We start from the raw sequence: 15,033 nt of genomic DNA, 5'->3' as shown, positions 1-15,033 counted from the left end.
GAGGTCGACTACGGAATTCCCGTCTCAGATGCTTTCCTACGAGAAAAGATCGACTGAAGAAGCCGGGGGGTGAAGCCGTCGACGATCCTATAGAGGACCTTCTCCTAAGGCATGGATCATTCTGCCCAACCGGGCAAAACCCTTGCTGACCCCATGGCATAGAGGTTCAGTGACACTGAATTCGCTGACAGAGACAGAGAGATGGTAAGAGCGAGGCGTGATATCCTTGGCTGATCACGGAGATCGTGCAGGAATCGGCATCGGGAAGCTGTTATCCAGATGAGTAACCTTAGGCATCCTCCCAGCATGAGACCTGCAAGGGGGGGTTGCCAATCCTAGAGTTTGTGAACTCTGCCGCTCCCTCTAGGATTATGCCCCCCCAGGAGAGCTTCCCGTGCTACCTGTCCCTGACAGGAGGGGACTGCTATTGGACACCTTGTCTTAACTGCCGTAGCCGGTCCGATAACTTAGGCCGACGAGGCTGAAAGAAGAGGCGCTGGAGGCCTGTAGGGTCTGGAAGAAAGCGCCTTGGAGGAGTGAAAACGGAAGTCGACTTCCTCCGCACAACCGCTGTCCATGTCCCTGTCCTTGGGCACAAACAAGCTCTTCCCAAGGATGGAAGAGTGTCTGAGCTTGTCGAAATTCCACGGAGGAGACACTCGAGAGGAAGCCCTCGGTCACTGCGTCTAGATCGTCCAACCTCGAGCTTGCCCGCAAGTTCGAAACTTGGCGACGAAACGCCAAGATGCTTGCGCCCGAGAGGCGGAAAGTACCCATGACCTTCCTGGAGCTTCCTAGTACAAAACCTCAGGTCGCAACCGAGGAGGGAAAGGACCTGGTAAGCCCCTTCCACGAGATGGAGAAGAGGAAGGGGTAAACCAGTCACTCCTTGCCCGACGGAGAACGGAAAGCTCCCTGGCAAGACCCTTCCAGGGAATGACGAGGAAGGGCTAACCCAGGTTCTGGAAAGAAGAATGTTGCTCAGACCTCCCTGAAGATTCTTCCTGCTCTTGCATGTGCCATGCTCTGCGTTTACGGGGTGAAGACCGTGTACTGGAAATATGCTCCAGAAGACTCGCCAGGCTGGCCATGTTGCGAAACCCCGATGGGAATGGCGGTCGCAATCGCCCTGGCGCTCGGGCGATGGTAAATCAATGGTTTGCGCGTGGCCGAACGTGGAAGCGCCCATGCGCGGGCACGCAGGAGCGCAGACGAAAGTGCGCGATGGAGCGCAGAAGGAGGGCGAGCGTGGTAGGAAGGGCGAGAGCTGGTGGTCGGAATCCGAAAGTTCACAGGCGAGCGATGACCCATAGGCGAGCAATGGATACTGCAGGAATCGAGCCGACGTTCGCGCGATGGAACACCGTCGGTTCGCGCGACGGAACACCGTTGGTCCGTGCGATGGAATACCGTTGGTTCGCGCGCACGTGGGCGTGCGGTCACGCGGGCGTGTGGTCGCGCGGGTGAGCGCAGGCGGTCGGGAGACCGATGGCGCGTAGGCGGGCGATGGCGCGTTGACGAGCGACGGCGCGTCTTGGCGAGCGATGGCCCGTAGGCGAGTGAAGGCGCGTCGGCAAGCGATGGCGCGTTGGCAAGCGACGGCGTGTTGGCGAGCGGTGGTGCGTTAACAAAACGCTAGCACGCAGGCGAAGAATCGTGCGGGCGCGTAGGTGATCGCTAACGCGTAAGAGACTAGGGATGGTTAGCGCGCATCGCGCTAAACAGAAGGCGCGCAGATGCATCAGGAAGGAGAGCGCTGAAGCAAGCTGTTAATCAGGCGATCTTGGACGGTCAGGAAAAACCGTTAGCGCACATGGTGCGTGGCAGGAAAGGGCGCGCAGATGTGCGCTGGCGATTGAAGAAAGCTGGCGCACAGAAGGACAGAAGTAGGCTAAAGGTGAGCGCTGGCGAGCAAGAGGAAGATCTACGGCAAGACTCAGCTACCGGAGATCGTGGTCCACAGCAGGCGAGAGCTAGATCGCTACTGATGGTGTCCAGGGGACCTGACACGCGTGGCAGATCGATGGCGATCGTTGACGCGCAGGAGATCACTGACGAGCAGGCGAACGTTGACGTGTCTGTGGTCGCTGGCGAGCAGAAGGCAACGCGTGGAATCCTGTGCGTAGAAGAAGAGTCCTTGTCCAAGACCTGAACCGAAGTTCTAGATTGCGCGGAAGAACGTGGGCACACAGGGCGCGTAACAGGAACCAACAGGAACAGCAGCGACGATCATCAGGAGAGCGCTGACGAACAAGAGAGCGCTGGCGAACAGGAGAGCGCTAGCGATCCGGAAAACGCTGATGAGCAGGAGAGCGCCTGTGCGCTAACATTGAGCAGGAGAGCGCCTGTGCGCTAACATTGAGCAGGAGAGCGCCTGTGCGCTAACATTGAGCAGGAGAGCGCCTGTGCGCTAACATTGAGCAGGAGAGCGCCTGTGCGCTAACATTGAGCAGGAGAGCGCCTGTGCGCTAACATTGAGCAGGAGAGCGCCTGTGCGCTAACATTGAGCAGGAGAGCGCCTGTGCGCTAACATTGAGCAGGAGAGCGCCTGTGCGCTAACACTGAGCAGGATAGAACACTGCAGAAGGACGCGCAGGGGAACCCTGACACGCAAGGGAAGCACCCCCTTGGGAGGCAACCCTTTGCCCCTAAGGGACCGTTGTCCGTCGGAAGACCGTTGTCCGTCGGAAGACCGTTGTCCGTCGGAAGACCGTTGCCCGTCGAAAGACGAGGTCAGACTGCTGTCCATCTGCACCAGGGGCGCAAGGTCAAGAAGAAGGAGTTGCAGGCTGCATACGGAGATTCAAAAAGGCACCTCTTAGCACCCTTATAGGGAGATGGGAGGCCCTCACGACGTAGCGGACGGTGAGCCTTACGGCGAAGGCGGCCAACAGCAACAACAGCAGAAGAGTCCTCCGAAGAGGAGTCTCTATGAGTGTACTCCCTCGCGAACGAAAGAGAAACACTTCGTAGAAGAGACGGGTCAGCCAGTGACCTAAAAAGAGCAATCCCCCGAAGAGGGGCTCCTGCAGTTGCCCAGCCCCTTGAGCGTAACTGCAGGTGCGACCGCTCAGCACCAAGAGCATAGTCGCATGAAAAAAATGCAAGAGAAGAACCCCCCAAAGGAGAAAAAACTCAAGCCTGGACAGGAAAACATCCCTCGGAAGGAAAGCTAACCACCCAAGGTGGCGAGCCTCCTGAGTGTTCTAAAATGAACTGGAGAGCTGTCAATCGTCACGGGAGAACTTCCAGGAGAAGGAGACAAGCCCCTAACGATCTATAGGGGAGGAAGCAACAGCCGAATCCCCAGGCCTCAACAAGACAGCTCACTCCGTTGTCACATTACAGAAACGAACTAGATCGGTAACTGTGAAAAATAAAAACAAAAAACAAAAAAAGGCTCCGAAGAGGAATCCCAAGGGAAAGAAACACCAGAATTACACAACAGGCACGTGCCCTCACAACCACTTACACTCACGGAAGGAGAGCTGTAACTAACAGAGAATTATAACAATTATAATTATGTAACTATGTAATTATGTAATTTAAAAATGAATGAACACTAAAGAAAGAACGAAAACCCCGAAAGGAATCGTTCTACAAAGCTGAAAAATCAACAAATACAATTAGATTCATAAACTAATTGAGACAAAACGTACGGCGTAGCAACCCCACCCACACGGGAAGGAAGCTACTCAGACGTAGTAAAAATAACGTAGTAAAAGGGTGAACGACCTCAAAGAGAGAGAGAGAAAGACCGAAGTCAAACTCGATCGCGACCCATGAAATTACACCATGGTGGCCTAACTGCCGAGGGCTCCACGGAGATATCGTACAGTACACTACACACACAAGCACAAACTCTGAAAAGGAAACTTACTGATTTCTATACTCAAATATATACATAAACACGAAAAAATGTTTACATATGTATTGAGTAAAAGAAAAGTAAGTGATTAAGTAAAGACAAAACAACAATGGCTGCCAAGCGAGGACAAAGACAGAGACGTCTGTCCATGTCCGAGCCAAAAGTGAAAGTGAAGCAGTTCACCGGTGTGTGAGGGGGGAAGGGGTAGCTAGCTACCACTCCCCTACCCCCCCGCTAACTAGCACGGTGGTAATACACCCTCGTTAAATTCTAATGGCTCGCCTTTTCAGCTACGCTAAAAGGTAAACCCAATGTAAATAGCGTGGTTTGTATTTCGGTTACGGAACAAATAAAATATTCTAAGAACAGTAGAGTAAAATTATAAAATAAATATTCCCTATATAAACTATAGACTTTACCAAAACAAGAGGAAAAGAAATAAGATTGAATAGTGGGCCCGAGTGTACCCTCAACCAAGAGAACTCTAACCTAAGACAGTGGAAGACCATGGTACACAAACCAAGACTAGAGAATAATGGTTTGATTTTGCAGTGTCCTCCTGGAAGAGCTGCTTACCATAGTTAAAGTCTCTCTTCTACCCTTACCAAGAGGAAAGTAGCCAGTGAACAATCACATTGGCAAAAATAAATTGTTGGTGATCTCAGTGTTGTCAGGTGTATGAGAACAGAGGATAAAATATAAAGAATAGGCCAGACTATTTGCTGTATGTGTAGGCAATAATTTTCCCGTACCGTACAGTACAGAAAAAATGTTATTTTCCTTAGTAAAATAAATTTTTGAATATACTTACCCGATGATCATGTAGCTGTCAACTCTGTTGCCCGACAGAAAAATCTAAGGTCGGGATACGCCAGCGATCGCTATACAGGTGGGGGTGTACATCAACAGCGCCATCTGTCGAGCAGGTACTCAAGTACTTCTTGTCAACAAGAACTCAATTTTCTCCTCGGTCCACTGGTTCTCTATGGGGAGGAAGGGAGGGTCCTTAAATTCATGATCATCGGGTAAGTATATTCAAAAATTTATTTTACTAAGGAAAATAACATTTTTCAATATTAATCTTACCCGATGATCATGTAGCTGATTCACACGTAGGGGGGTGGGTGGAGACCAGCATACATGTTAACATTAGAAGCTAAGTATCCCGTATTTCATTTTAGCAGTTATTCAAAATAACAAACATAAAATAAATAAGTACCTGGTAAGGAAGTCGACTTGAACCATTACTCTGCTTTTTTTAAGTACGTCTTCCTTACTGAGCCTAGCGATCCTCTTAGGATGCTGAGCGACTCCTAGGTGCTGAAGCATGAAGGGCTGCAACCCATACTAAAGGACCTCATCACAACCTCTAATCTAGGCGCTTCTCAAGAAAGAATTTGACCACCCGCCAAATCAACCAGGATGCGGAAGGCTTCTTAGCCTTCCGTACAACCCAAAAACAACAATAAAAAGCATTTCAAGAGAAAGATTAAAAAAGGTTATGGGATTAAGGGAATGTAGTGGTTGAGCCCTCACCTACTACTGCACTCGCTGCTACGAATGGTCCCAGGGTGTAGCAGTTCTCGTAAAGAGACTGGACATCTTTGAGGTAAAATGATGCGAACACTGATTTGCTTCTCCAATAGGTTGCATCCATAACACTCTGCAGAGAACGGTTCTGTTTGAAGGCCACTGAAGTAGCGACAGCTCTAACTTCATGTGTCCTTACCTTCAGCAAAGCAAGGTCTTCTTCCTTCAGATGAGAATGGGCCTCTCTAATCAAAAGCCTGATGTAATAAGAAACTGCGTTCTTAGACATCGGTAAAGCAGGTTTCTTGATAGAACACCATAAAGCTTCTGATTGTCCTCGTAATGGCTTTGTACGTCTTAAATAGTACTTAAGAGCTCTTACTGGGCAAAGTACTCTCTCTAGTTCGTTCCCAACCAAGTTGGACAGGCTTGGGATCTCGAACGACTTGGGCCAAGGACGAGAAGGAAGCTCGTTTTTAGCTAAAAAACCAAGCTGCAAGGAACATGTAGCCGTTTCAGATGTAAAACCTATGTTCCTGCTGAAGGCGTGAATCTCACTGACTCTTTAAGCTGTTGCTAAGCAAACGAGGAAAAGAGTCTTCAATGTGAGATCCTTAAAAGAGGCTGATTGAAGCGGTTCGAACCTTGCTGACATCAGGAACTTTAAAACCACGTCTAGGTTCCAGCCTGGTGTGGCCAACCGACGCTCCTTTGAGGTCTCAAAAGACCTAAGAAGGTCTTGTAGATCTTTGTTGGTGGAAAGATCTAAGCCTCTGTGGCGGAAGACCGCTGCCAACATGCTTCTGTAACCCTTGATCGTAGGAGCTGATAGGGATCTTACGTTCCTTAGATGTAAAAGGAAGTCAGCTATCTGCGTTACAGAGGTACTGGTTGAGGATACTGCATTCGCCTTGCACCAGCTTCGGAAGACTTCCCATTTAGACTGGTAGACCTTGAGAGTGGATGTCCTCCTTGCTCTGGCAATCGCTCTGGCTGCCTCCTTCGAAAAGCCTCTAGCTCTTGAGAGTCTTTCGATAGTCTGAAGGCAGTCAGACGAAGAGCGTGGAGGCTTGGGTGTACCTTCTTTACGTGAGGTTGACGCAGAAGGTCCACTCTTAGAGGAAGAGTCCTGGGAACGTCCACTAGCCATTGCAGTACCTCGGTGAACCATTCTCTCACGGGCCAGAGGGGAGCAACCAACGTCAACCGTGTCCCTTCGTGAGAGGCGAACTTCTGTAGTACCCTGTTGACAATCTTGAACGGAGGGAACGCATACAGGTCTAGATGGGACCAGTCCAGAAGAAAGGCATTCACGTGAACTGCTGCTGGGTCTGGAATCGGTGAACAATACATCGGGAGCCTCTTGGTCATCGAGGTAGCGAATAGATCTATGGTGGGCTGGCCCCACAGGGCCCATAGTCTGCTGCAAACATTCTTGTGAAGGGTCCACTCTGTGGGGATGACTTGACCCTTCCGGCTGAGGCGATCTGCCATGACATTCATGTCGCCCTGAATGAACCTCGTTACCAGCGAAATCTTTCGATCTTTTGACCAAGTGAGGAGGTCCCTTGCGATCTCGAACAACTTCCTCGAATGAGTCCCTCCTTGCTTGGAGATGTACGCCAAGGCTGTGGTGTTGTCGGAGTTCACCTCCACCACCTTGCTTAGATGGAGGGACTTGAAGTTTATCAAGGCCAGATGAACTGCCAATAGCTCTTTGCAGTTGATGTGAAGTGTTCTTTGCTCCTGATTCCACGTGCCCGAGCATTCCTGTCCGTCCAGTGTCGCACCCCAGCCCGTGTCCGATGCGTCCGAGAAGAGACGGTGGTTGGGGGTCTGAACAGCCAATGGTAGACCTTCCTTGAGAAGAATGCTGTTCTTCCACCACGTCAGTGAAGACCTCATCTCTTCGGAAATGGGCACTGAGACCGCTTCTAGCGTCATGTCCCTTCTCCAGTGAGCAGCTAGATGAAACTGAAGGGGGCGGAGGTGGAGTCTGCCTAACTCGATGAACTGGGCCAGCGATGAAAGCGTCCCTGTTAGACTCATCCACTGCCTGACTGAACATCGGTTCCTTCTCAGCATGCTCTGGATGCATTCTAGGGCTTGACTGATCCTGGGGGCCGACGGAAAAGCCCGAAAAGCTCGACTCTGAATCTCCATACCTAGATAGACAATGGTTTGAGATGGGACGAGCTGGGACTTCTCTATATTGACCAGGAGACCCAATTCCTTGGTCAGATCCATAGTCCATCTGAGATTCTCCAGACAGCGACGACTTGACGAAGCTCTTAAAAGCCAGTCGTCCAAATAGAGGGAGGCTCTGATGTCTGCCAAGTGAAGGAATTTGGCAACATTCCTCATCAGTTTCGTAAACACAAAAGGTGCCGTGCTTAGGCCAAAGCACAGGGCTTGGAACTGGTACACGACCTTTCCAAAGACGAACCTTAGGAAAGGTTGGGAGTCTGGATGGACGGGGACATGAAAGTATGCGTCTTTCAGGTCCAACGAGACCATCCAGTCTTCCTTCCTGACCGCTGCTAGGACCGACTTCGTCGTCTCCATAGTGAACGTCTGTTTGGTGACAAAAGCGTTGAGAGCACTGACGTCCAGCACCGGTCTCCAACCTCCTGTCTTCTTCGCTACCAGGAAGAGACGGTTGTAGAAGCCCGGGGATTGATGGTCCCGGACTATGACTACCGCTCCCTTTTGTAGCAAGAGCGACACCTCTTGTTGCAACGCTAGCCTCTTGTCTTTCTCCTTGTAGTTGGGAGAGAGGTTGATGGGAGAAGTTGCTAGAGGGGGACTGCGGCAGAACGGAATCCTGTACCCCTCCCTTAGCAACTTCACAGACTGAGCGTCTGCACCTCTGTTCTCCCAAGCCTGCCAGAAGTTCTTGAGCCTGGCTCCCACTGCTGTCTGGAGAGGTAGGCAGTCAGATTCTGCCTTTTGAGGACTTGGAACCCTTCTTCGATTTGCCACGATGACTGTCGGCACGGGTACCTCCTCTGCTGGAGGTTCTGCCACGAAAGGGCGGGATGAACCTAGACGCTGGTGTGTCCATCCTAGGTCTAGGCACGGAAGGTAAAGCTTTGGCCTTACATGCGGAGGACGCCACCAGGTCATGGGTGTCCTTCTGGATCAACGAGGCAGCCATCCCCTTGACCAGCTCTTCCGGAAAGAGACACTTGGAAAGCGGAGCAAACAACAACTCCGACTTCTGGCATGGAGTGATCCCAGCAGACAAGAAGGAGCAAAGGTGGTCTCTCTTCTTAAGCACTCCCGACACGTACGAAGCCGCAAGCTCACCAGACCCATCCCGAATGGCCTTGTCTATGCTAGACATAAGCATGGCCGAGTCCTTATCCGAAGGGGAAGTCTTTCTGCTTAAAGCTCCCAAACACCAATCGAGGAAGTTGAAGATCTCAAAAGCACGAAAAACTCCCTTCAACAGATGATCCATGTCAGAAAAGGACCAGCAAATCTTAGATCGTCTCATAGCCAGCCTGCGGGGAGAGTCAACCAGACTTGAGAAGTCGCCCTGGGCAGAGGCAGGAACTCCCAAGCCGGGTTCCTCTCCCGTGGCATACCAGACGCTAGATTTGGAAGCAAGCTTGGTAGGCGGAAAGATGAAAGCAGTCTTTCCTAGCTGCTTCTTGGACTGCAACCACTCTCCCATAACCCTCAAAGCTCTCTTGGATGAGCGTGCGAGAACGAGTTTGGTGAAGGCAGGAGCTGCTGACTGCATGCCTAACGCAAACTCGGAGGGAGGAGAGCGAGGGGTTGCAGACACAAACTGTTCCGGATACAAGTCCCTGAACAGAGCAAGGACTTTCCTAAAGTCTAAGGAGGGAGGCGTAGACTTGGGTTCTTCTAAGTCGGAGTGCGGATCGTCCAAATGCGCAGCTTCGTCGTCATCAGATACTCCATCATCCGAAAGCTGAGGAGGAAGTGGCAAAGGTGGAGCAGAAAGCTGAATGGCTGACTCCGGCAGCACGGGTGCATGCGTAGCTGCTGCGGATCCAACATCATGCCGCTGCTGGTCAGTCTGCGAGCTGGCAACAACAAAAGCGGAGTGCTGGTGCGTGGGAGGGACTGCCGTGGGTTGCGGAGCATGCCGCAATGCGTCAAAACACGGCAGCTCGACAGCACCTTCCCACTGCTGATGCGGAAGCTCACGCATGTCAACGGAGGGTGCAGCATGAACATGCGTCTGGCAGGGTCGACTGTGCATCGGTGGTGGAGCTCTCACAGGTGGAGTGTGGGAGCAGGCAGCCGCAGTATCAGCTGAGCGCACAACCGTGGCAGGTTGTAGGTTAACAGGTGCAGTGTCAACCTTCTCAGCACGATACTCCTGCATGAAGGAAGCAAGCTGAGACTGCATAGTCTGCAGCATGGACCACTTAGGGTCTACCGTGGTTGGTGCGGCAACAGACGGAGTAGTTGCCTGCTGCGGAACCACTCTACCTCTCTTGGGAGGTGTGCAGTCTTCGGAAGACTGCGGCGAGTCCGAACTGACCCAGTGGCTACACCTGGGCCGTTGGACTCGCTCGGAAGGGACCTTACGCTTGAGAGGTCGTGAGACCTTGGTCCAACGTTTCTTCCTCGAAACTTCTTCCACAGACGAGGAATGACAGGGCTCATTCGTCTGTTTGTGGATGGGACGATCTCTGACAGATACGTCCGCAACCACTGAGGGTACATCCGTACGCTGATCAAGGCCTGTCGAACCCTTTGGTCCTTCGACATTGCTTCTCCCCTGGGCTTGGGAGCTTGCAAGAGGTCCCGGACTGGGAGGACGACTGGCACGTACAGGAGTACCCTCATGCGCAACACTGACACTGACACTTTTCACTTCACTTGCACTTACTACACTTCCCACTGCACTTCGCGCTTTCAACTCTTTGACATCGGCCAAAAGTTGATTACGGTCATTAGCTAATGACTCCACTCTGTCACCAAGAGCCTGAATGGCACGCATCATGTCCGCCATGGAGGGTTGAGCACTAGTAGCAGGGTCGGGAGTCACCACTACAGGGGAAGGAGTAGGTTGAGGGGCATGGGGAGAGGAAAAATCAAAAGAGCGAGAAGAACTCCTCCTGATCCTATCCTTCTCTAGCCTACGTGCATTCTTTAGGAATTCGTTAAAATCGAATTCCGAAAGCCCAGCGCATTCCTCACATCGATATTCCAATTGACAGGATTTACCCCTACAATTGGAACAAACGGTGTGAGGATCTATGGAGGCCTTCGGAAGACGCCTAGAACAAGCCCTAACACTACACTGCCTGTACTTAGGGACTTGAGAATGGTCAGACATCTTGAATTCCAGAAATAGTCAAAGGGGAAATCCAAAAACTAGCAAAGTTCATTAGCAATTAATCCAAATCTAATCAAAAAGCTTGATAAGCTAATGATAAAGGTTCCTGAATAGCGAAGGCTAAAATCTAGAGCGAATACATCACCAAAATCGTGAAAAACAACTCCAGAAACAACAGCGTATCCAAGTACACTAGGTCTTGCCGGTGGCACGACAGAGGAAAAATTGAGTTCTTGTTGACAAGAAGTACTTGAGTACCTGCTCGACAGATGGCGCTGTTGATGTACACCCCCACCTGTATAGCGATCGCTGGCGTATCCCGACCTTAGATTTTTCTGTCGGGCAACAGAGTTGACAGCTACATGATCATCGGGTAAGATTAATATTGAAAAATACCGTACCGTAATTCCGTACCTTTACCGTACTAATATGGCTGCTGCTGCTAAGGATATTTGTAGTAATATTTAATACTGTTCCTTTGTTTTTAATACAAGACCAAGAGTATTCACTTTTGGATACATAAAACATGTTTTGCCATGAAACTATACCATATATTTAGTACATGAAATATAGTGTATGAAATATTATTCAAAAAATTTCCCAGTATTATGACTCTTTGGATAATAGTAATAATATTGTTGAAACCATCACTTCCTCTTTTAAGGATTCTATTATGAAAAAATATACAATAATCTAACCATTAATGGAACTTAAAAACATTGCCTGATGTTACCATGTAATAAAATGAACTAATTTTTTTCTCAACATTCAAAAGTTACGATGTAATAAAATAAAATAAATCTTTTTTTTCTCTCGACATTGATAAACTAAAGTTACAATGTAAGAAAATAAACTAAATATTTTTTCTCAACATTCATAAACTAAAGTTAAGATGTAATAAAATAAACTATATCTTTTTTCTCGACATTGATAAAATAAAGCTTGTAGCCTAGGCTATAGGAAAATATCTTCCAATAGAAACTTCTTTTAACCAAACATAAGAGTTCAAATTGATTATGTATTGCATCTTAAAAATATAATGGCATCTATTATATCATCCTTCATGCCTAGTCTTAGTTCATCCAAAATGTATCTCAACCCTGAGAATGTTCGCTCTACACTCACTTGAGTGACAGGAAGTGCAAGGGCTATCTCGGCTATAGCCATCAAATCTTGGTGTGGATTTTTATTCCACCACGTGAATATATCTTCCCTTTTTTCTATTCGAGTACAGTTATTGAAATACCTAATTGTTTATTTTATTTCGGTTAATCGCAAAGCATCATAATCCACTACTTTGCTCTCCCTTTTTCGGTTGTTATCAGCAGCAGACAATATTTGGTCAATTATATCTTTTTTATGCCCCCTGTGGCCGCGGGGGCATAAAAACAATTAGAATAGCGCCAACGTTATCCCTGCGTGTCGTAAGAGGCGAAAAAGGGACGGGACGAGGGGGCTGGGAACCCCCTCTCCTGTATAAAAATCCTGTGAGACATCATCAAAGAGATGTAGCTGGGGGGAGAGTGACTGCTCCCCGCACTCTAGTTTTGGGATGTTTGAATGTGCATGGATGTAGTACGATAGAGAGTAAAAGATGTGAGATTGGAAGTATGTTTAGAAGTAGAAGGATGGATGTATTGGCCTTGTGAGAGACAAAGATGAAGGAAAGGGTGAAGTGATGTTTGGTGAAATGTCTGGTAGAGTGTCTGGGATTCAAAGGGGAAGAGCGAGAGAGGGTGTGGCTTTATTGCTGAGTGAATGGATGACAGGTAAAGTAGTGGAATGGAAGGAGATATCATCTAGGTTAATGTGGGTAAGGGTTAGGTTGGGTAGGGAATGTTGGGCGTTTGTCAGTGCGTATGGGCCAGGTAGTGAGAAAAGTGAAGAAGAGCGGAATGAGTTCTGGAATGAATTAACTAGGTGTGGAGAAGGACTGGGTAGAAGGAATTATGTAGTCGTCATGGGTGACTTAAATGCTAGAGTGGGCGCTGGAGAGGTAGAAGGTGTCATTGGGAAGTATGGCGTACCAGGTGAAAATGAGTGTGGTGAGAGACTGGTAGATATGTGTGTTGAACAAGAGATGGTAATGAGTGCTAGCTTTTTTAAAAAGAAAGATAAAAATAAGTATACATGGGTAAGAGTGGCAAATGGAAGAGTAGTAGAAAGGGCATTAATGGATTATGTGTTGATAACTAAAAGAAAGTTTGGAAGATTGAAAGACGTGCAGGTGTTTAGGGGTATGGCTAACGGTATGTCTGATCATTTTTTGGTGGAAGGAAAATTAGTTGTAGCAAAAGAGTGGGGGAATAGAGTAGGTGGATGTAAAAGGGAGCTAGTGAGGGTTGAAGAGCTAATAAAACCGGGGGTAAAAAGTAAATATCAGGGAAGGTTGAAAATGGCATATGACGAGGTGAGAGTAAGAGAAACTGGTAATTTAGAGGAGGAGTGGAAGTTAGCAAAAGAAAATTTTGTTGGGATTGCAAGTGATGTATGTGGCAAGAAGGTTGTTGGAGGCAGCATGAGGAAGGGCATTGAATGGTGGAATGAAGGAGTGAAGGTAAAAGTGGAAGAGAAAAAGAGGGCTTTTGAAGAATGGCTGCAGAGTAATAGTATAGAGAAGTATAAAAATATAGAGAGAAAAATGTGGAAGTAAAGCACAAGGTACGTGAGGCAAAGAGGGCAGCTGACCTGAGGTGGGGTCAGGGATTGGGTCATTCATTCATATGAAGAGAATAAGAAGTAGTTTTGGAAAGAAGTGAAGAGAGTAAGGAAGGCTGGTGCAAGAATTGAAGAGACAGTGAAAGATGGAAATTGAAGGTTGTTAAAAGGAGAGGAGGCAAGAAAAAGATGGGCGGAATATTTTGAAAGTTTGCTGAATGTTGAGGATAATAGGGAGGCAGATATAATTGCTGTTCAAGGTGTTGAGGTGCCAGTGATGGGAGATGAGAATGAGAGAGAGATTACAATAGAGGAAGTGAGGAGAGCACTAGATGAAATGAGAGTAGGAAAAGCATCTGGTATGGATGGTGTGAAAGCTGAGATGTTGAAGGAAGGGGGTGTGACTGTACTTGAATGGTTGGTGAGATTGTTTAATATGTGTTTTGTTTGTCAATGGTACCAGTAGATTGGGTTTGTGCATGTATTGTACCACTATAGCCTATAAGGGTAAGGGAGATGTGCATGAGTGTTGTAATTCAAAAGGTATTAGTTTGTTGAGTGTAGTTGGAAAAGTGTATGGTAGAGTAATGATTAATAGGATTAAGGATAAAACAGAGAATGCAATCTTGGAAGTACAGGGTGGTTTTAGAAGAGGTAGGGGTTGTATGAATCAGATTTTTACAGTTAGGCAGATATGCAAGAAATATTTAGCAAAAGGTAAGGAGGTGTATGTTGCGTTTATGGATCTGGAGAAAGTATATGATAGAGTTGATAGGGAAGCAATGTGGAATGTGATGAGGTTATATGGAGTTGGTGGAAGGTTGTTGCAAGCAGTGAAAAGTTTCTACAAAGGTAGTAAAGCATGTGTTAGAATAGGAAATGAAGTGAGCGATTGGTTTCCGGTGAGAGTGGGGCTGAGACAGGGATGTGAGATGTTGCCGTGGTTGTTTAACTTGTATGTTGATGGAGTGGTGAGAGAGGTGAATGCTCGAGTGCTTGGACGAGGATTAAAACTGGCAGGCGAGAATGATCATGAATGGGAGGTAAATCAGTTGTTGTTTGCGGATGATACTGTACTGGTAGCAGACACAGAAGAGAAGCTTGACCGACTAGTGACAGAATTTGGAAGGGTGTGTGAGAGAAGGAAGTTGAGAGTTAATGTGGCTAAGAGTAAGGTTATGAGATGTACGAGAAGGGAAAGTGGTGCAAGGTTGAATGTCATGTTGAATGGAGAGTTACTTGAGGAGGTGGATCAGTTTAAGTACTTGGGGTCTGTTGTTGCAGCAAATGGTGGAGTGGAAGCAGATGTACGTCAGAGAGTGAATGAAGGTTGCAAAGTGTTGGGGGCAGTTAAGGGAGTAGTACAAAATAGAGGGTTGGGCATGAATGTAAAGAGAGTTCTATATGAGAAAGTGATTGTACCAACTGTGATGTATGGATCGGAGTTGTGGGGAATGAAAGTGATGGAGAGACAGAAATTGAATGTGTTTGAGATGAAGTGTCTAAGGTGTATGGCTGGTGTATCTCGAGTAGATAGGGTTAGGAACGAAGTGGCGAGGGTGGGAACGGGTGTAAGAAATGAGTTAGCGGCTAGAATGGATATGAATGTGTTGAGGTGGTTTGGCCATGTTGAGAGAATGGAAAATGGCTGTCTGCT

The 15,033-nt window shown here is 48.1% G+C and overlaps 1 protein-coding gene across 1 annotated transcript in view; it reads right to left on the bottom strand.

Moving 5' to 3' along the window:
- Positions 1-15,033, bottom strand: part of GluProRS (Glutamyl-prolyl-tRNA synthetase) — an 81,592-nt gene that overhangs the window by 32,929 nt on the left and 33,630 nt on the right. The gene's annotated exons all lie outside the window — the stretch shown is intronic.

This window comes from Palaemon carinicauda, chromosome 12 (genome assembly GCF_036898095.1).
Source record: "Palaemon carinicauda isolate YSFRI2023 chromosome 12, ASM3689809v2, whole genome shotgun sequence".
Taxonomy (NCBI): Eukaryota; Metazoa; Arthropoda; class Malacostraca; order Decapoda; family Palaemonidae; genus Palaemon; species Palaemon carinicauda.
The sequence above is the reverse complement of the archived record's forward strand: the minus strand, read 5'-3'. Positions and strand labels throughout refer to the sequence as shown.